At 45.0% G+C, this 20,462-nt stretch overlaps 1 protein-coding gene across 1 annotated transcript in view; it reads left to right on the top strand.

The window, feature by feature from the left end:
• The first annotated feature begins 14,683 nt into the window (after positions 1-14,683).
• Positions 14,684-20,462, top strand: part of EYA2 (EYA transcriptional coactivator and phosphatase 2) — a 254,867-nt gene continuing 249,088 nt past the window's right edge. The window contains exon 1 of the mRNA XM_042980248.1: positions 14,684-14,781. The gene's annotated coding sequence lies outside the window, so the exon portion shown is untranslated. The remainder of the gene's footprint in view (positions 14,782-20,462) is intronic.

Raw genomic sequence — 20,462 nt, 5'->3', positions numbered from 1 at the left:
TCTAGTGTTGATGACAGAGAGTTCCCTCCACTAGTTGGGGGGGGGGGCGGTGGCACTTGTGATTTGCTTCTAGCCAACAGAACTTGGCAAAGGCAATGCGATGTCAGTCCTTTAGTAATTTCATTATGTGGCAAAGGTGATCGATATCATTCCTGTAATTGTGTGTGTGCGTGTGTGTGTGTGTGTGCACGCGCGTGTCACTGTGCAGCTAGCATGCACTAGAGTAAGAGATTATGGCCTTGAAGAAACAAATATCTGTGTGTGAACTGCCTATGGTGATCTGGTTAGGACCACATGGCAAGAAACTGCAGGCCGCCTCCGGGAACTGGGGGGCGACCTCCAGCCAATGGCCTTTAAGGAGCTGGGCCCTCAATCATACAGCCACAGGGAAATAAATTGTGGCAACCACCCGAATGAGCTTGGGCAGGGTCCTTCCCTAGTTGTTAAAAGCCTCCAGGTGAAAATGCAGGCTGGGCCCACCTTGACCGTAGCCTGGTGAGACACTGGGCAGAGGACCCACTTGAGCTGTGCCTGGACTCCTGACCCACACAAACTGTGAGCCAGTAAACGTGTCTTGTTTTAAGTCACTTAGTTTGTGATAATTTGTTACACAGCAAGAGAAAGCTAATACAAAATCCATTTGTGAGTGCTTTTGCAAAATGGTCCAATCACAGAATTTTAACGCTGAGAGCCTTTAGTCCAACCCCTTCATTTTACAGGGGAGCAAGTGGAAATCAGATTCGGAAAGGTCACACGGCAAGTTGGTGACAAAGCCAGGAATCTGGAATCCTGCCTCCTAGAGAATGGATTTGATCAAAAATCACGTGCCTGGAAACAGAATCACAAGAGCTGGCATTTCATTATGTGCCAGGTCTGTGCTATGCAACTTGCATCAGCTGTTTTTTCTAACCTAAAATCATTTCTCTTTTTAATTTTTTTAAATATTTTTTTTAACGTTTATTTATTTTTGAGACCGAGAGAGACAAAGCATGAACGGGGGAGGGGCAGAGAGAGAGGGAGACACAGAATCGGAAGCGGGCTCCAGGCTCCGAGCCGTCAGCCCAGAGCCCGACGCGGGGCTCGAACCCACGGACCGCGAGATCGTGACCTGAGCCGAAGTCGGACGCTTAACCGACTGAGCCTCCCAGGTGCTCCAAATCTTTTCTTTTTTTAAAATGAATGGTTTAGCAACTTATTTTTATTATCCCAGTAATATATTAATACATCATCATCGATTAAAAAATCAAAAAATACAAATAAAGTGAGGTTTCCCTTGATTTTTCTTTCCCTCTTCCTCCAAAACCAATCCCCTTCCTTTAAGGAACCACTGGTAATTAGTTTTATGTGTACATTGCTCCCCGAGTATATGGGGTAGTGGGGGGGGGGGGACAAAGGGAGGAGGGGAAGAGAGTATTGTATTTTGTGGCATTTTTTTTTCACATAAATGAGATCAAAATTTACACATTTGTTTTATAATTCTTGTTCATTTAATGGTATGTCTTGGGAAGTTTTCATGAACATACGCCTCTATTTTATTCTTTTCAACTGCTGCATAGAGCTTTGTATCCTAATTTAGTTAACCAACCCCCTATTGGTTTCACTGGTTTCCAATTTTTTGCTATGATAATACTTTGATGAAGTTCCTTATATGTGTTTCCCTGTGCCCCTACATGACTCTTTTTGTAAGACAGATAATAGACTTTGAATTTCTGAACCGAGGTATGCATACTTTAAATTTATCTGAATATATAAAATTTTAAAACATAAAAGAATATAAATATACATAAATTTAAAATGTAATAATGCACATAAGAATGTTCTAAGAAAGTTGAATAATTTGCGTATCTCCCGATACTTTGTGAGCATATCCGTTTCCTTACAACTTCACCCAAACTGGCTATGATTCATTTTTTCCATGTTTACCAGTCTGCAGGTACAAAAGGATATTTCAGTGTGTTTTATTTTGGATACTCCTGATTTTTAAGGAGGTTCAACATCATTTTCAATGTTTGTTGGACACTTCTACTTTGTGGTTGTTTTTTTTTTTTTTTGAGGTTTATTTTTGAGAGAGAGAGAGAGAGCACGCATGCGTGAGCTAGTGGGGGAGGGGCAGAGAGAGCCGGGGACAGAGGCTCCAAAGTGGGCTCTGTCCTGACAGCAGTGAGCCCAATGAGGGCTTGAACCCACGAACCATGAGATCATTACTTTATTCACTATCACTGGGTTGTCTTCTTAGTAATTTGTAGGAGCTCTTGGTAAGTGTATTCTGGACGATTACACTTTATCTGCTTTATTTTCAGCAGACGTTTCTTCTAAACTGTCCTTTGTCTATTAATTTGGCTTCTGGGACATTTTGCTGGGCACCTTGAAGCCTTTTAATTCATCAATTAAATGTAATTCAAATTCATCAATTTCTTCATTATAGACTTTGTCTTTTTGTTCGTTTCTTTATCTTGTTTGTTTGGTTCTGGTTATTATTACTGTTTGAGTTTGCTGAAACATTCTGCCCTGCCCTGATTCTATAGAAATAGTCCCGTGTTTTTTTCTAGCATCTTTATGCTTTCTTTTTTTCTTTTTTTGTGTACCTTTCATTACGCATGGAATTTGTTTTAACGCCTGAAGAGAAGGGAGCGTGTTAGCCTTTCCTGATAGAGAAATTTGTTCCTACAGCATCGAGTAACCCACGCGTTCCCCACCGAGCAACCAATTTGCATAAATACGTGCTCATTCCTGGGCTCCGTAGTTTATTACATGGATCCACTTGTCTTCTTATGCCAACACTTCTCAGTTTTAACTATTATGGCTCCACTATCTGTTTTGATATCTGGTAAGCCAATTTGTATTCATTTTCAAGATGTGCTGGTTGGACATTATCTCTTTCAGAAGAATTATAGAATCAGCTTAGCACGTTCAAAATATAGTGACGTGAGTGTCGGCATGTTTATACGTATCTGTATGTATCCATGTATAAGCATGTGTATATATTCATGTGTATGTGTATACGTGGCTGTACGTATGGATATGCTTGTGTGTGGAGATGTGTCTGTGTATGAGTGTTGGTACCTGCTTATGGATATGGCTCTGTCCAGCGAGGGGCCCTGAGAGCAGAGACAGAACGGCAGCAATACAGAGTGCACGCTCAGCACCCAGCTCTCGGTTTCTAAAAATTATTTTCCACTCCAGATTTTTGGAGAAATGGCTAACTCCGGGACTGAGTCAAGACAACTGGAAGATGAACCTGAACAATCTGTTGAGCCAGAAAGGAAAGAGGTCCTTCCAAGAATGATGAGGCCATGTCAAGTGGGTAGAGAAGCCAAGGGGAAGAGGCTCCCACTGACTGGGACAGTCTGGACGCGAAAATAAATATGAAAGTAACGGACCAAGCCCATTGAATAAAAGAGTCTGAATAAGTAAGTTAATAAATTGAAAGTTTGATGAGGAACAGGTTGTGTACATAGTCTCAGAGTATTATCCCCCCAAAATACTTATTAATCATAAGGGAAAAAAGAGTCACTTGATAGTGGAGAAGCTTGGCAGATGTCACCTTGATTAAGTATCGGAGTTTAATATCACCGTTAATGGGACAAATTGGAAACATGTGCTGTAAAGAACACATCAGCACTTCCGTGGTGTTCTTGCCAAGGCGAAACCGAGTCTAATCATGAGAAAACATCAGATTAAGCTACATGAGGGACATTCTGCAGATAACATACTCTAATAGCATATTATACAATATATAATGAGACTATATTATAGTAAAATAAAAAATATATCTTATACGTATGTATCTTAAAATATAGAGCTTTCCAGACTTACCTTATTTATTTATTTATTTATTTATTTTAGAAAGACAGCATGCAAGAGGGGGGAAGTGGCAGTGGAGGTGGGGGCGGGGGAGAGAGAGAGAGAGAGAGAGCGTGGAATCTGACACGGGGCTCCCATGACCTGAGCCAAAATCAAGAGTCCCACGCTCAACCGACTGAGCCACCCATGCACCCCATTTCCAGATCTTTTTAATATATAAATTCTTCCTGACGGTTCTCTAAATATATACACGCATGTGTGTATACAAATATATTCTTGTTCAAACGTGTAGACATACTGTTGGGGACATTCTACAAATTGCATTTCCCATACATACAGATTCACCTCCTTAGGAACTCAAAAATATGGATATGCCAGGTCAGTTAGCCATTTCTGTTTGATTGCCAGTTAGTTCCTCCCCACCTTTTTAGTCTTGTAACCAACGCTCAATGAACATCTTGCCCATGCGCTCTGCAGACTCCTTTATGTGTTTCTGTAGAGAGGACATAGGTAACAGAATTCCTGGGTCACACTTTCCATTTTAATAGGTGTTTCCAAATTTCTCTCCTAAGCAGCTTACAAGTAATATTTCATAAGAGAAATCACAATGCAATCAAAACTCAATAACCTACAGAGGGTAATGTTGGATGTGGCAGAGACTGATGGCTGTCACTCAGCATCCGTTCTCCCTTTCCACCATGGCAATAGAATATTTAACTCGTCACTGTCTGCAGAGATAAAGCCTACATTTCCCAAACTCCCATGCAACTAGGCATGGACATCTCATTAAGTTCTGGCCAATAGGGTGTGAATGAAGGTGACGTGTTCCCTTACTAGAAAGAAATGAGCCCTACGGCTCTTTCCCCCCTTCCTGCTGGCTAAAATGCCGATGTCATAACTAGAGTTAGGGCAGCCATTTTGGATTGTGAGATGGAAACCACTTACTGATGATGGCAGAGGACGAAAACAAGGATCCCGGGTCCCAGCCATCGGCTGACTACCCAGACTTTTAAGTGAGGAAAGAATAACGTATTAAATAAATACCATTTTGCGGGGATGTCTTTCTGTCAGGGCAGCCAAACTGATATCCTAAATAATGCAGTCACTGAACGCCAGAAGCGAATCATCTGGTAAAGAAAGCAATCATTTCAAGTTGGGGGATCGAAAAACAATTTGATCTCCCCAACAACTCAGTGAGGAGGAAGTTTGTGTATTGGTATTTAGTTGCCATTAATGTTGTAGATTGTTAAAAATGCTTAGTGTACAACTCTCGCATTCCCCTCAGGATTTTCTTATAGTGTTGGAGAGGGCAGGCCAAGGGATCAACTCTGCTGAAGGAGGCCGGGGAAAAAATGCCGTCCAAACCAACTGGGGTTTTGGCAATGAATATACATTTGTTCACCAGTTTAGCATTTGTTCAGATTCCACTGTTTTGAAAAATTAAGTGGTTCAGTATTTTAAATTTGTTCCTAAGCCCAGTGTAACAAATGACCTCTCTTCTCCTTAGGTTACTGAAAAGAATTTTCTTGTGTTTGTGGCTAATTCCTCAATGGCAGAGGCCCAGATGGGGGCCAGGAGGGATGCTTAAGTCGAAAATAAACATGGGGTGACAGAAGGATCCTGGATTTCCTGTGGCTCATTCCGTTTTCAGCCGTCCATACTGCTACATCTGAGTTTGGGTGGTTTTTACATACTGAAACTATACCCAAAAGGGAGGAAATAATTTTGAATTACCAAAATTACAATTTACCAAACCTAGTTTTCCCGCCTGAGCTTGTAAGTTTCCTTTTCAAATCTATTGTTTTATTTCTAAGAATAGAATAACAAAAACCAGCCTTTGTTTTCAGATAAGTCATTGATCAATACCCAGTCCCATATAAGCTTACAAGGGAATGCGAGAGTTGTACACTAAGCATTTTTAACAATCTACAACATTAATGGCAATTTATGAAATGCAAAATTTAGAAATGCAGTTTAAAATGTTAAAGGCTAATTAAAAGCCTTTAACATTTTAAACTGCATTTCTAAATTTGATATTTTGGGTTTTCTTTGCAAGCACTTCAACTGTCCCACACTTGTCCTTAATCAATTCTTATAAATCTAATAAATGACGTTTATGCATCAAAACTTGAATCACCTTAAGGGTTCCAATGATTGCATATAAACTTAGCAAGAAAAAAAATTGCATGTTTAAGCAATGATTCAACCACATTTTAACTGTAATCAACAAGTCTGACCAACATGTTATTCTAATAGTCTAAGTCTCTTAGACATAAGTCTCTTAAATTATGCAAATTACTAAATATGAACAGATTCATTCTTCACAGAAAAAATACCGATCCGATGATTTGACCTTGTCAAAAATGTTCACATTTATATCTGCTTGTATCTCAGTTAAAATATGCTTTCCGATAAAATTCCTTTCCGGTGTAGGACATTTCCATGATTGATATTCCTGGGGTTTAAGGATGCTTACCTTTCAAAGGAATTATTAATGGTAATAAGGTAATAACCCAGGTAATAAGGTGGCTGGGGTTGCCTCCAAGTGGATTTCTTAAGCTGGGGTCTTTAACTCAGGGATTCTCTAACTAGGATGGGAAAAAGTATCTTTATTTTCACCAGCCTCTAACTGAAAGTTAGCATTCCCTTCAAATATGAATGTGGCAACAAACCATAGGAGCATTAACAGGACCTGTGACCCTGTTACCAACAGAAATCACAGATATTTTCATGGTTGTTATAAACATCTCGAAATACCTTTTCCACTCAGCACCACTGCAAAGTTATGGAAGTTTTAGGCCTGCTGCTAGATCTTATTAGTAAATGTCTTCATAAAGAAACTCATGGGCGCCTGGGTGGCTCAGTCGGTTAAGCGTCCGACTTTGGCTCAGGTCACGATCCCTTGGTTCGTGAGTTCGAGCCCCGCGTCGGGCTCTGTGCTGACAGCTCAGAGCCTGGAGCCTGTTTCGGATTCTGTGTCTCCCTCTCTCTCTGCCCCTCCCCTGCTCATGTTCTGCCTCTCTCTGTCTCAAAAATAAAAAATTAAAAAAAACCTCGTATGTCTACAGCACAACATGAATATTTTTTATCATGGTAAAATGAAGTGGCTCAGGTCGTGATCTCACGGTCCGTGGGTTCAAGCCCCATGTCAGGCTCTGTGCTTAGTTTCAGGTTCTGTCTCCTTCTCTCTCTGACTCTCCCCTGCTCACGCTCTGTCTGTTCCTCTTACAAAAACAAATAAACACTAAAAATTTTTCTTAAAAAAACAAACTTGCTTTTAACATTCGTGTACAAGTCTTTGTGTGGATTCGTGTTTCCCTCTCTCTTGGGTGTCACGTGGGGGATATTTAACTTTTCAAGAAACTGCCAAACTGTTTTCCAAAGTGGCTGTACATTTTACATTCCCACTAGTAGGATACGAGAGTCTAATTTCTCCGCATCCTTGCCAACACTTGGCACGGTAGTCCTTTCAATTTTAGCCAATCAAATGGCTACGCGATGGTATTTCCTTATAGTTTACTTTGCATCACCCCAATAACTAATGTGTTGAGCATCTGTTTGTCTGTCTATCAGCCACCCGTGTATCCTCCCTTTTGAAGGGTTGGTTCACAATTGTTTGCCCTTTTTAACAACCGAGTGATTTGTCTTCTCACTATGGAGTTGTAAAAACCTTTGTATATTTACGATTCTTACATGGTCCGATGGATGTGTCGTATTTCTCCCACCACGTAGCTTCCCTTTTCTTTTCTCAGTTTTGCCTTTTGAAGAACAAAAGTTCTACATTTTGATGAAGTCCAATTTATCAGAGGTTTTCTTTTAGAGGTTGCACCCTTGGTGTTCAGGAGAAGCTTTGTCCACCCCTAGGCTGCGGGGACCATCATCTAATGTTGCCTTTTAGAAGGTTTATAGTTTTAGGTTTGGGGTGGGTTTTTCTGTGTCACGTGAGCTAAGGGTCGAGGTAATTATTTTTGGTCATCAGTGTTCACTTTCCCAGCACTTGCGTGTGCATCACATTTTTCTGTAGTTAGAAGCATTTTTTATTATTATTATTTTTTTTGTGTGTGAGATGTCCCGAGACTTCGCCAGACTGCCAAAGAGGTCCCGGGCACATGCTCTAGGGATTCCAGCAGAGTAAGACATAAGGAAGGACTGACACCCAGGGAAAGTGCTCTTGGTATCCTTCTATGCAGGAATCCATTATATCAGCCCACGAGGTGTGCAGAGCCCCTTGCCCAGCGTGATATGGTTGCTTTAACGGCTAGAGATTGGGGCCAGAGCACTGAGTGGTGCATCATCAGAGATATGGACGGGAGGCCCTGAAATGTACCAAGAATTGTTACGTCGATGATTTCATAACTTCAAGAAGGGTTGCTCACCACCCGTGGTCTGCTCTTGGAACTGCCTCCCAAGTGATTATTGATTAAATTTCACGTGTGTTTGGTCCTCAGAACATCTTGAAGTCATCATGCTCAGGCGGGGTGGTCAACTGTCCCAGTTTGCCGGGACGTTCATGCTCAAAAGCATTCCACTCTCAGAAGGTCTCTAGACCTTTGAACTTGGATTGTGGAGATCTCGGATGTCTCCCCGTCAGTGTTTCTAAGATCACTGCCTCGATACCTGTCAAAGACCGGTTGGCTCTGTTCACTATCAAAGACAGTACAGACAGCCAAAAGCAAGGAGAAAGGAGAAGCCAAATGTATTAAAAAGCCAGAAATCTTGTCATCCTATTTGCTTTTGCTCTCTAGGGGACAAGGAAAGGAAAGAGTGGCAAGGTTTTGAAGGAAAGCATAAGGAAGTGGCCTGGCTGGGAGACCATGCTTGGAGATTTATGGGTGGTTTTCACGCCAGAATTGATTTGAAAGCTGATCATGACAAAGGATCTGGGAAATCATCAAGGCATTTGCTCTGTTGTTGGATTTTACAATCAAGGGGCAAAGGCTCCGTCTCCTTCTCCTCTCACCTGGCACCTTCTCTGTGGTCTCCCAACTAGTCCCCAAAGGGAAACGCGGACTTCAGCCACCCAGGCTGCTCTCAGTCTGCTGTGAATCCTCAGGGCTTCGCCAATGAGCAAATTGAAAAAGAGAGCAGGAGAGAACTAGAGAAGAAAACCTTGCCCTTGAGTTCTGCTCTGGTTCTCCAGAAGAACGGGCTTCTTGAACGCCTTCCTTCCCGTTTGTTTCTTTCAGGGTGGGTGCAAAGGAAATGAGAAAAGGCAGCATGACTCTGGCCGTTTTGCGTGCAGCGCGCCAAGCCCAGGCCCTCTCATTTGTATCTGTCATTCATTCATCAACTTTTTCCTGGGTGCCTACTCGTACACCAGGCACTGTTCTAGGCACTGAGGATATAGCCATGAACAAAACAGCAAGTCCCCGCTTACATGGAGCTGACATTCTACATGGAGAGGCAGCTAGGAATAGATCGACAGGTAAATATGTGATGTAGTGTTGCAGTGTGATAAATGTGCTGAGTGAGAACAAGGGAGGGCAGGCCATGTGATGAGGATGCTATTTTGGACAGGGAGATCAGGGATTTGATCTCGGGGGTGTCTCCCACTGAGCATCAGAGATCCTGAAATTCTGGTGCTCTGCCTGAAATTGCACCCAAGAGTTGATTTCCTACAGTATTTTAAATAGGAAGAATTGTAATTCATGACATGTCAACCAGAGCCCCCAATCAATTTCCTAAAATGGGAATAAACACTTAAAATGCTGACCAAGAGGCGCCTCGGTTGAGCGTCCGACTTCGGCTCAGGTCACCATCTCGCGGTTCGTGGATTCGAGCCCCGTGTCGGGCTCTGTGCTGATAGTTCAGAGCCTGGAACCTGCTTTGGATTCTGTGTCTCCCTCTCTCTCTGCCCCTCCCCCCCCAAAAAAAATAAATAAATATCAAAAAAAAATTTTAAATGCTGACCATGTACCAAACTGGCTGAAGATGGTAAAATGCTGAAAGGCTGGTTTCCTGACCACCAAGCAATTGCTTAAGTTCGCAACAGATAGTTGATGTGTACGTGGTGACACGACCATAGCAGATTGTGTGTCCCCTTCTTTGCACGTTTCAAAACGTGATTCAGATGTTGTCTCAATAGCAGTTGAAATGTTTTCCTTACGGGTCCTACTGTCCTACACGTTATTCCAACAGAAATGCTACATGGAGTTTTGAGGATACAAATATGAGTTTTTTCTCTATAAAACTGGGCTCATGATTTTGAGAGTCATGCCTTCTATGAAGTTCAGATATTAAATACAAAGAGGCAGGCTACTGGGAAACTATTGACCCGGGAGATATTCAAAGTAGGCCTGTTTTGTGCCCCCGGGTTATGGAGAGTGTAAGATTTTATTGATTTTATTTTATTTTATTTTATTTTATTTTTTTAATTTTTTTTTAACGTTTATTTATTTTTGAGACAGAGAGAGACAGAGCATGAACGGGGGAGGGGCAGAGAGAGAGGGAGACAGAATCAGAAGCAGGCTCCAGGCTCCGAGCCATCAACGCAGAGCCCGACGCGGGGCTCGAACCCACGGACCGCGAGATCGTGACCCGGGCTGAAGTCGGACGCTTAACCGACTGAGCCACCCAGGCGCCCCTTTATTTTATTTTATTTTATTTTATTTTATTTTATTTTATTTTATTTTATTTGCTGAAGGGTTATTTTATATTTCACACGTGTGCAAAAAGCCCCCTACCTCACCCCCCACCCATATCCCGTATTGCCTCTTTTATAAGGACTCACAGGAACCCTTCTCTCCTGTACCAATATCAGGAATCAAAGTTCTGATTGCTTCACGTAGTTCTGTTCGTTTCTACCTTACAGGCCATGAGATTCATGAACACAGGGAAGCACTTTGAAATTCATGGTTTTCGATCTTGACTCTGCGGAACTTTGTGGGTTGTTTTAAGACCCTTTACAAGTACCCACGGGAGAAAGCGATGAGATTGCGGCTGGGATCCCTCACTTCCTTTTTTCCGTACTGAGCTCCTGCGCGCGCTTGCTTTGGAACAAAAGAAAATTTGAAAGCCACTGATGTAATTGATCACATTTGCTCCTTTGCCTTGACTGCCAGGAAGTTCAGCATCTGATTCTCAGTCTACCATTTGATAAGGGCTCAGCTCCTCCTAGCCCACATTTGGTATGCAAACCTCACCCTTGACTTTCTTTTCTTTTCCTCCCCATGTTCCCCTTTCACCTGCTTTTCCTGTGTCATTCTATTTATGTTTTTGCATGCTGCCTCAAATCCTTTTTGGAAAGAACCAAGGTTTAAATGAATGCATTAAAAAAAAAAAACAAAAAACGGAGTACTTTTCCTTTGCAGGTGGGAAAGGAATGTGTATAGAAATAAGGCGTGATTTGGCATAGAGAATACACATATGTGTTTGTAGGATATGTATATACATGCGGGATACTTTGTGAAGTTTGTAGTTTTCCAAGTGAAGCTGGTCTTCTGGCTTCAGAGAACATTTACTTGGAAGACTCTGGGGGGAAAAAGTGATTTACTCCAGGGGAGGCATGCCTGTGGTCTACACTCCAAAGAATCTGCTTTATGGTTTAGCATTTTCAGATTTCGTCTGGGATTATTTTGCTGGTCATTACAAAATGAGGGCAAATACTTAGCCAGAAAAAAAAAAAAAATCAAAGGAAAGGAAGGGACGGAAAGGGGGCGCTGTTACCCAGGAAGGCAGCTGCATTTTAGGTGGTCTTGAATTAAGAATCGGGAGGCTTACCTCCTATCTGGACTTCTGTCTCATCTGTGTGAATCTGTGGTCAAGCCCTTACACTTCTAAAGATGGGGACTCTCATCCTCTGCCCAACATTAGAATCACCCTGGGAGCTTTAAAAAATACTGATGCCTCAGTCCCTCCCCCAGAGAGTCTGGTTTAATTGGTCTGGGGTGGGGCCTCAGCATGGGGATTTTTCAAAGCTCCCTCGGAGAATCTAATGTGTAGCTGAGTGTAGTTAAGAACCACTGCCCTCAGAAAAGGAAAAAATAAAATTAATAAGTACCTGCCTCCTGTTTATCTCTCAAGGTGCTGGGGGGGTATGGCTGTGATTTAGGAGATAATGGGCCAGATTCTGGTGAAGGGGTAAATGGTTTGAAGATTAACCCTTTGTATTCCATAGAGTACCCTTAGTTAAAGCGTTTGTTGACATTTCCCCAACGATCTGCAAGAAACCCAGCCTGACCTAGTGCCTGTGTGCGCACACACACACACACACACACACACACACACACACTCTCTTATTGAATGCAATTCACTTGGTATTTTCTATGCTGGTCTATCCCATTCTATTCCTTTAGCAAAAAAAAAATTCTTCTTACTACTACTGTTTAAATAACATCACATTAAGGCTCATGGGCCAAGAGAAATTAAACACCTCTGGAGAACATTAAGACCCTCAATTTACAATGACTTGGAGCTTTTTGCAAGATGCTGTGGGATGTGAAGTTGTGTGTACAGTAATAATATTCGTGGAGCGGCCCTAGAACCAGCTACAGTCAAGGTGGGAAGTGTTTTACAAGCCTCATCTCAGTGAATTATCACGCTAATAATACAATATGGGTACGGCCACCTCCGTATTCGAGATGAGGAAAGCAAGGCCAAGTACATGTGTGTGTTCTGCTTCCAGGAAGCAGCAGTCGTCTTCATCTAGGAGCTACGGGTCTGGTGCTTGCCTGGGTCAGGGAAGGAGACCAGCCATGCTTACTGAATACGCTTGCTTCCATTGACCGTTCTGGAAGTAGAAAGAGGAGAATCAGCTCTGACCAGAGGTGGGTGCGGGTGTAGTGAGGCCTGCTGCACACCCAATTTGAGGGCCCTATTTAGGAAAAATAATACAAGTCCAGGGGCGCCTGGGTGGCTCAGACGGTTAAGCGTCTGACTTTGGCTCAGGTCATGATCTCACGGTTCGTGGGTTCGAGCCCCTCGTCGGGCTCTGTGCTGACAGCTCAGAGCCTGGAGCCTGCTTCTGATTCTGTGTCTCCCTCTCTCTCTGCCCCTCCCCAGCTTGTGCTCACTCTCTCTCTCTCTCAATACTAAATAAATAAACTTGAAAAAAAATATTAAAAAAAAAAAAAAAGAAAAAGAATACCAGTCAAAAATTAGGTCCAAAAGTGAGTATGTCTTTGAATTTAAGAAAATAAATCACAACAAATTCAGATTTTAAGAAGCTGAAAAATACCACAGCCATCACAAAATTCCCAACTCAACTTTTCTTCAGCTGGATCCCCAAAATGCCAGTGGCCACTCCCACACCACCTACTCAGGCAGGATCAAGTACTACAGTGGGGAACCAGAATGGAAAGAGACAGCGGTCTTTACTGATCGCAACTAAATGTCAATATGTTGGCAGGGACCTAGAAATGTGTTCACAAGGTCACTTGTTCATCATGTCAAATGTACAAAATGGCAGAACCTTAGAAACGGACCCAGTCAGTGAGGGGCCCAGGAGCTTGAGTTTTATCAGCTTTCCTGTAACCCTCCAACTGGGGTTGCTATCTCTATACTGTATCGCAAGATCAAGGGCTTTGGGAATCAGCTGGACCTGAATTTCAGCCCTGGCTCAGCCACTTTCTGCCTTCTTTCAACTTGGACTTGATCACTGGTAAACTGGGCATGCTTATAGCATCTACCTTTGGATCTCTTTGGGGGTTTAAATGGGGTAAGGATGGGGTGGGCGTCCTTGGGTGAGCTTGGGTTGCCAGATTTAGCAAAGACAATACAGGATATCCAGTTAAATTGGAATTTCAGAGAAACAATGAATAATTTTTGAATGTAAGTATTACCACCTGTTGCATAAGACAAATTTATACTAAACCTTACGTCTTGATTTTCTAAAATTCAACTTTATCTGGGCACCCGGTGTTTAAGCGGGAGCTTCACAAATGGCAGGAGTTGGTATTGTTTTTGGACTGAAGCATCCTAGATATCCCACAGTCAAGTGGTTGGGAGGGAGGGAAGAGCCTAGACCCAGTTCCCGACAGTTTATCGTGGGGAGCATTGACACAGGCCATCAGGATAGGGTGAAGTAAGTGGGGTACCTCAATTAGAGGGGGGGGGGCATGGACGGGGCTGTGCCACTGACTTCGGGTGAGCCGGTTACGTTCTTGGGACCTCAGTTTCCCTATCTGTAAAGTGGGTGAAAGGTAGGCGGATGATCCCTGAACTCCCCTCTCCCACATATCACCAGCAATGGCCCTTCTCATAATTCGGTTGTCACCTCCTCGGAGAGGTCCCTCCTGACTCTTCTAAGATAACCGCCCCTGCGCCCCCAGCACATACTTGCCCCCCTCCATGACGATTCGAACTTTCCGAAATTCCCTTGCTTCTCTACTTGTTTGTTCATGGTCTATCTCCCCATGTGAATGCAAGTTCCGGAGGACAGAAAACGAATCCGTCTCGTTCTAGCTGAATCTCCCAGGAGCTGAACCCGGCGCAGCAGATGCTCAGGGCAGGCGGAATGAATGAATAAATAGGTGGGTGAATGAATGACTGTCGGCCGGACTGCAGAGGTGCCTTTCTCGGGGGCCGCGCCTGGGTCGCGGAGGGAGGAGGTGCGGGGCGTCGGGGTGGGGGGCGGGGAGGAGGCTGCGCCCTCGCCTCGTCCGGGACCGGCAGGAGCGGGCGCGCTCGGCTGGGCTGCAGGCGCGGAGAGCAGCGCGGCGGCGGCGGCGGCGGCGGCGGCGGCAGGGCCGGAGCCCCGCGCCGCGCGTCCAGCCGCCGGGGGTGTGCGCCCGCAGAGCCCAGCGCCGCGCCTCGGCGCCCCCACGCGCCCACGCAGCGGCGCGGGGACCGGGCGGGGGCAGAGGGAGGGCCCGGCCCGGGGAGGGGAAGGGGCCGGTCCTCCCCGCGCAGGCGGCGGCCGCGGCAGCCCAGGAGGCGGAGGCAGCGGCGGCGGCGGAGCAGCACCGTGCCCGGCGCAGTCAGCCCGGCCGCGTCGGACCCGCGCCCGCCCGCGCCGGGGCGCCCTCTCCACTGCGCGCGGTGAGTACCTCCCGCGGCGCCCACCCCGGGGCGCCCGCCGGGCTCCGCCGGGCTTCCCCGGGCCCGGGCTGACGCGGACCCGTCCCCTCGCGCCTCGCTCGCGCACCCGCCGGGCCGGGGCCTCCGCAGCTGTCGGGGCGCTCGGGGGGCGCACGGGGCCCCCAGGGCGCCGCAGGCGCGAGGGCGGCGGGGGCAGCGGGCAGACTCCGTCTCGGAAAAGCCAGGCTGCGGGTCTCAGTTTCCTTTTGCGCTGGGGGGAGGAGGGGGGGGGACAGCGACTCAAGTTTGTACTCCCGCGCGCGGGACAAGTGCATGGGCGCGCGGGCGGTGTAGATGCGGTGGGCTGCGTTTGGCCGGTTTCGAGGCCCGGGTCGTCGGCTGCGTCCACCCCCCTCCCCCTCCACGCCCCGTCCGAACCCGAGCGGCGCCGGGAGCCCAACGCGCGCCCCGGGGCGCTGTCTGCGAAGCCCCCGGGAAGGGGCGGGAACGGCCGCCGAGCCGCCTTCTAGCTGCATTTCTGTTCTAAAGTCCGGCTGCGCCCGGCCTGCGCAGGGCCGGCTCTCCGGGCTTTGTACCCGAGCGGGCGTCCTGGTGCCTGCCGAAGCCGGAGTCGGAAACTTAAAAAACTTTGCATCCATCCCAAGACTGTTGAGAAGGAGGCTAGGGTTTTGCTGTAATGGGAGAAAGTGGAGAAGGGAATTGTTTCTCAGCCATGCAGTCTGGACGTGAACCGGCCGTGCTGGCCGCAGTTCCTTAAATATATATCCTGCCCCCCAAATAAATAGTCTATAAGCTCCAGGAATCTTAGGAAGGCTTGACTGGTAAAAATATACGCGTCGCAAAATCCTCCGCGCGCCTTTCTCAGGGCTTGAAAGCGAAGCGCTTTGGCGGTGAGGATCCCGCTCCTCCCAAACGCAGTTAGCGTGCCTGCTGCTGGGCTCTGAATTATTTTTGAAAGGCAAGACTGATGCTGCATCTTTATGGATACCATTTTCTTTTCTCCCCTTTCCCCGAAACGCTACGTAATCTTTAATTTTATATATATATATACACACATATATATGTGTGTATATATGTATATATATGCGTGTGTATATACATATATATAACGTTGAGATATAAATCACCCTTGGTGCAGGTACCTTTTAATGACGAGGTGCAGCGAAATGAGCGAGCATCGGAGCCTGGTTGTTAGCATGAGCGGAGGGGAGGTAGAATGATTTACAAACATCAGGGAGGGATTTGAGTGCTGAATTATGTTTGAGTTACGGAGCTCCCTTCCAAAGGAAATTATAACCAGCGGACAATTGCTGTATTTCAAACCAAATCTGTTCCCTTCATGAGCCCTTTCTTGCTCGACTGCAGTTTTTCTGTGACCAGCGTATGAGTACTGAACTAGTATCTGCCTTTCCAGCCTGTGGGCCATTTAGGGAGGGGGGTGGCAGGGCGGGGAGACCCCCATTTAAAAATAATCTTCGTGCAGAATCTTTCGGGCAACTTTTCCCCAAGAAATGTTCGTGTTTTCCATTTTTCTCTCCACATCTTTAAACCCCTTAAACATGATACTTCCTTGCATTTAGACATCCTCAGACTAAGGAAAGTACTGAGAAATGCATGTCATAAATGATGGTGTTTTGAGTCTTGCTTTTGACTGAGCATAAAATCGTGTTTTGTATGAAAAATCTCCTTGCCTTTGGAGGAAACTCTACATTTGGCACTTTTGGCCAATATGGCTAGATCCGGAAGGGCCTGGATTTTTGAAAGCCGTTCCTATGTCCCACACGTAGTTGGTAGTTAGACCATTCTCCCGCTGGAACTCTAGCTTCGCCGTATTATTAACTATTTTATCTTAAAGGAGTTGGCGGTTTTCCTCTGCCCTGAACACAGCTCACCTCTGGGGTGGCTGTGTGAATGAGAATACTCTATAAACAGTCTCTTTGCTAACGTTAAATAGCTGAAGGAAAGAAGAGAAGAGAAGAGAAGAGAGAAGAGAAGAGAAGAGAAGAGAAGAGAAGAGAAGAGAAGAGAAGAGAAGAGAAGAGAAAAGAAAAAGATGTTACCCTGATTCTTTGGGATTTTTAAAAACCAGATGCTTTCATCGCTTAAGTTCTAAAGTCTTCTTTTCATGCCTTTTGTGTCGTATTAAACACATCATAAAGAGCTATGATTTGTTGACTTGTTATAGGATTACCATTTGGCAAAAACACCCAAGACATGCTGTTTCAAATATGTGGTCTTACTTCTGCTTTAAATTGCAAGTACGAGATTGCAAAGCCTGTTCCAGACGGATAAATTGATAAAATGCTAGCTGCTGTTGGAACAAGGAGAAAGTCCCCAGCAAAAGCACTCTGTGGGGCAGCGAAGTACATTTTGAATTGGGTGAAGCCAGATATGGGGACCCTGACAGTTTGTGAAAAGGTATACACGGTCCAGGCACGTCCACTTTAAGACGGTTTGGGTTCCCCCATGACAAGATGACTCCTTTCCCACAAAGAAAAACATTTCCTTATTTTTTCGGTTACTTTTCCAAAGATAACTTGTGTCTCGGTCGAGAGAGACCAGAGTTATGCAGAAATCCAACCGTAACCGGCTCAGAACGAGGTCTCACTCTTGCTCTCCTGCCACCAGATGTTTTTTAGGTGTCCTCAGCTGGAATGCCCAGTTTGAAACTAATTAGGCCAGCAATAAACTCCTTGTATAATAAAATCACAGGCCGTTATGGTGCCTAAGTGGGGTTCCCGGCAGCTCATGACAGATGCCTCTCTCCGCAGAGGGAGAGCCTGTGGCTGTCAGGAAAAATTTCTTGGGGGACAGGAACCTCCCCAAAGATGTTCTGTAAAGGGGAGAGTCGCCTAAAGATGTGTTCTCCTTATCTGTGGACGTGAAGCGGCTGGTTATTCAGTTACCTCCGAAGGCCGAACCTTCCAGCTCTTGCCAGGACTGGGTTTTGTTGGTGGAAGGAAACTTCTTCTTGTTCTTCTTCTTTTTTTTTTTTTTCTAGCTAGCTGCTCTCAGAAGCAGTTGGTGGAGTCTGCTGAAAAGGAATCTCTACAGAGAATTAACCCCAGAGTTGAGAAAACACAGCCTGTTGACAGAAGATACACACATACTCATGCACAGTCCCCACAGCGCCCTTCTCACTCCCTACCCTCCTCTCCCCCCCCAGATCATAACAGCTTCCTGAATGGCCCACTCCCCACACCCCTTATTGTTGGTGGCAGTTCGCACAGTTCCAAACACACACAACGAGAGAAGATTCTAGTAGGGGAAACGATTAGCAGCGAATTGGCCGGAGACAATGCTTTGTTTTCAGTCTTTGAAGATCTTAACTGGCCTAATGGTGTTTGACTCACGGACACCTCTTCTAATCCGAGGATAAACCCCCTCAATCAGGTGGCAAACACTTGAAGTGACTGGTTCAGACCCACTTGTCCCTGTAAATGAATCGGAGGGGCAGGAACTTGTTCTTCATTGCATGTGACTGAAAATCAATTTCAAGGTATGAAAGTATCTGCCAGGTGCATTTAGGGGAGAGAGGACGAAGGAAGCCACAGGCTTTTAAATTTATTTTTGCTGCTTTTTTCTCCTTATTTTTTTTTTTTTCTCACTCCCATCCTTCTGGCGTCTTTGCCATTTCTCTCCACTTGCAAATTATATCCTTGTGTTTAATAATAATGATGAAACAGCTCGTATGCCAGGCCTGAATTCAGTTCTTGACATGTATTTTTAGGATGGGTTCTCACAACAACTCTTCGGGTTAGGTGGTGGTATTATTATTATTATTATTATTATTATTATTTATTATCACATCCCAACTTTGTTAAGGCAAGAATTGAGTTTCAAGTTACATGATTCACGAGAGCCTGCAGAGGGAATGAAACCAGAATGGAGGCCTTCAGACCTCTGCGGACTGTGCATTTCCCATGTGCTGTAAAAACCTTGGCCGAGAGGACATTTCTGCTTTCCTTTCCCTCAGAGATGCCAAATTGGGATGATCTGAAATGCGTCGAGCCCCATTATTTTCTGACTCTGCCCTGATGTTTCGTTGTTGTTCTAAACGGAAGAAAAATCATATTAAGTAATTAGGAAACACCAATACGAGCCTTCCTGAGTCATGGTGTTTAGCAGGTTGTGTATGGGTCTATAAAGGATGTCTATTTACAAGGGCTAATTTGCTTCGTTCCTCCGATACTATAATGCGACGCATTTCAGTTCCTAAAAAGAGTCAATAAGTTTATAGGCAGTGGCAAAGCCCTAAAATGTTCCGGTAGGCGGTCCAAATGGAGTTTACCGGAAGGTGCTGGATCGCTATGGGTGGGTTCTTGTTTGGGGGGTGAGATCATAAACATTTGGAGAGCGAAGAATAATTTGGAACAGGTGGTCCCAAGAGTCAGGTAACTGGAGCGATGTATCTTTGCCACTTTGAAGGCTGAGGGAGGCCGTCGGTTGCCTGAATCTGAAACAAGCAGGCAGAGGGTCAGTGGGGTCTAAGAGGGCTCCCACTTTGGGACGGAGCATGGCAGGATGGATGCGAGGGTCTGTGCATGCAGTCTGGGGTCTCTAGAAAGCAGGGTCTCCTTCTGTGGTCATCATCCTTTGGCGATCCTGGTTTAGGGCACCGATGTGCCTGCTCTTGCCTTTTTTGCAGAATCTCCCTCTGTGTTCAGATATATGCAGAAATTGAAAACAGGAACTCAGATGAATAGATAGCCAGGGGAGACAGGTTTACATCTCACCAGTTTTGAGCATGTGCACACAGTCACCGTTCTTTGCCTGAGAATGCTAATCTAGACAGATTTCAAAATGAACAGAGTGTTTCAAAGTAGTTAGAAATTATTTCGCCATTTGGTATCAGTGGTGTTGTGTCAATTGCACAGAAACGTGTGTGATTTCCATGGCATTGGATTTTTCCCCCTCTTTCCCTCCTCGGTGTCTAATATCGTTAGATTTTTTTAAACTCTGCATGTTCCCAGATGTAACGTATCTGTCCATACCTACTCACAGTCGTTCCGAGAGAGCTGTCAACTCCCCGCGAATTTAACTAGAGGAAAAATGATAAAATCGACATTTTTGTCCCCAAAGAATGAGGAACCGGAGGGTCTGACTACTGTATGAATACAGCAACTTAACTTTTGTCTCACATCAGCTGAATCTGTCAGTTCCCCTTTCTTTTCTATTCGTCTCCCAAGAATGGTCTTTCGTAACTGAAATGTGCAGCATATTATTAGCCAAAAGACATTTTAATTCCGTAAAGAAAAATCATGCCAGAGACCCAGCCGAGTCTGTTTCAGCCATTATTGTTTCTGTAGCGTGCATACTTTGGGTTTCATGGTAAGATGTGGGTTTGCCAAGAAAGAAAATTACAGCGAGAAACTATGTCGAAAACATATACACTTCTGTTTAAGAAATGGGAAAAACACGGAAAAATTCTGCACGGTAATTGCTTTAACGTGAGTTTTAAATGTCATTGTTTGACTTATGTCAAAAAGCCCCTCTTAGCTAATTCTCACATATGCTGTTACTGAATCGCTTACCTTAAAAATGGCAATGGTTGGGCTTAACTTTGATGCTCTTTGAGGCTTTAAGAGATATCCTTAGCCCTAGTGGAAACGTTCCAGATTTTTAGATTGTGCAGGCCATTTTTTTAAGGTTACTTAGATATCGATTTTATTTTCTTGACC

Source organism: Panthera tigris, chromosome A3, assembly GCF_018350195.1.
Source record: "Panthera tigris isolate Pti1 chromosome A3, P.tigris_Pti1_mat1.1, whole genome shotgun sequence".
NCBI lineage: Eukaryota > Metazoa > Chordata > Mammalia > Carnivora > Felidae > Panthera > Panthera tigris.
The sequence above is the reverse complement of the archived record's forward strand: the minus strand, read 5'-3'. Positions and strand labels throughout refer to the sequence as shown.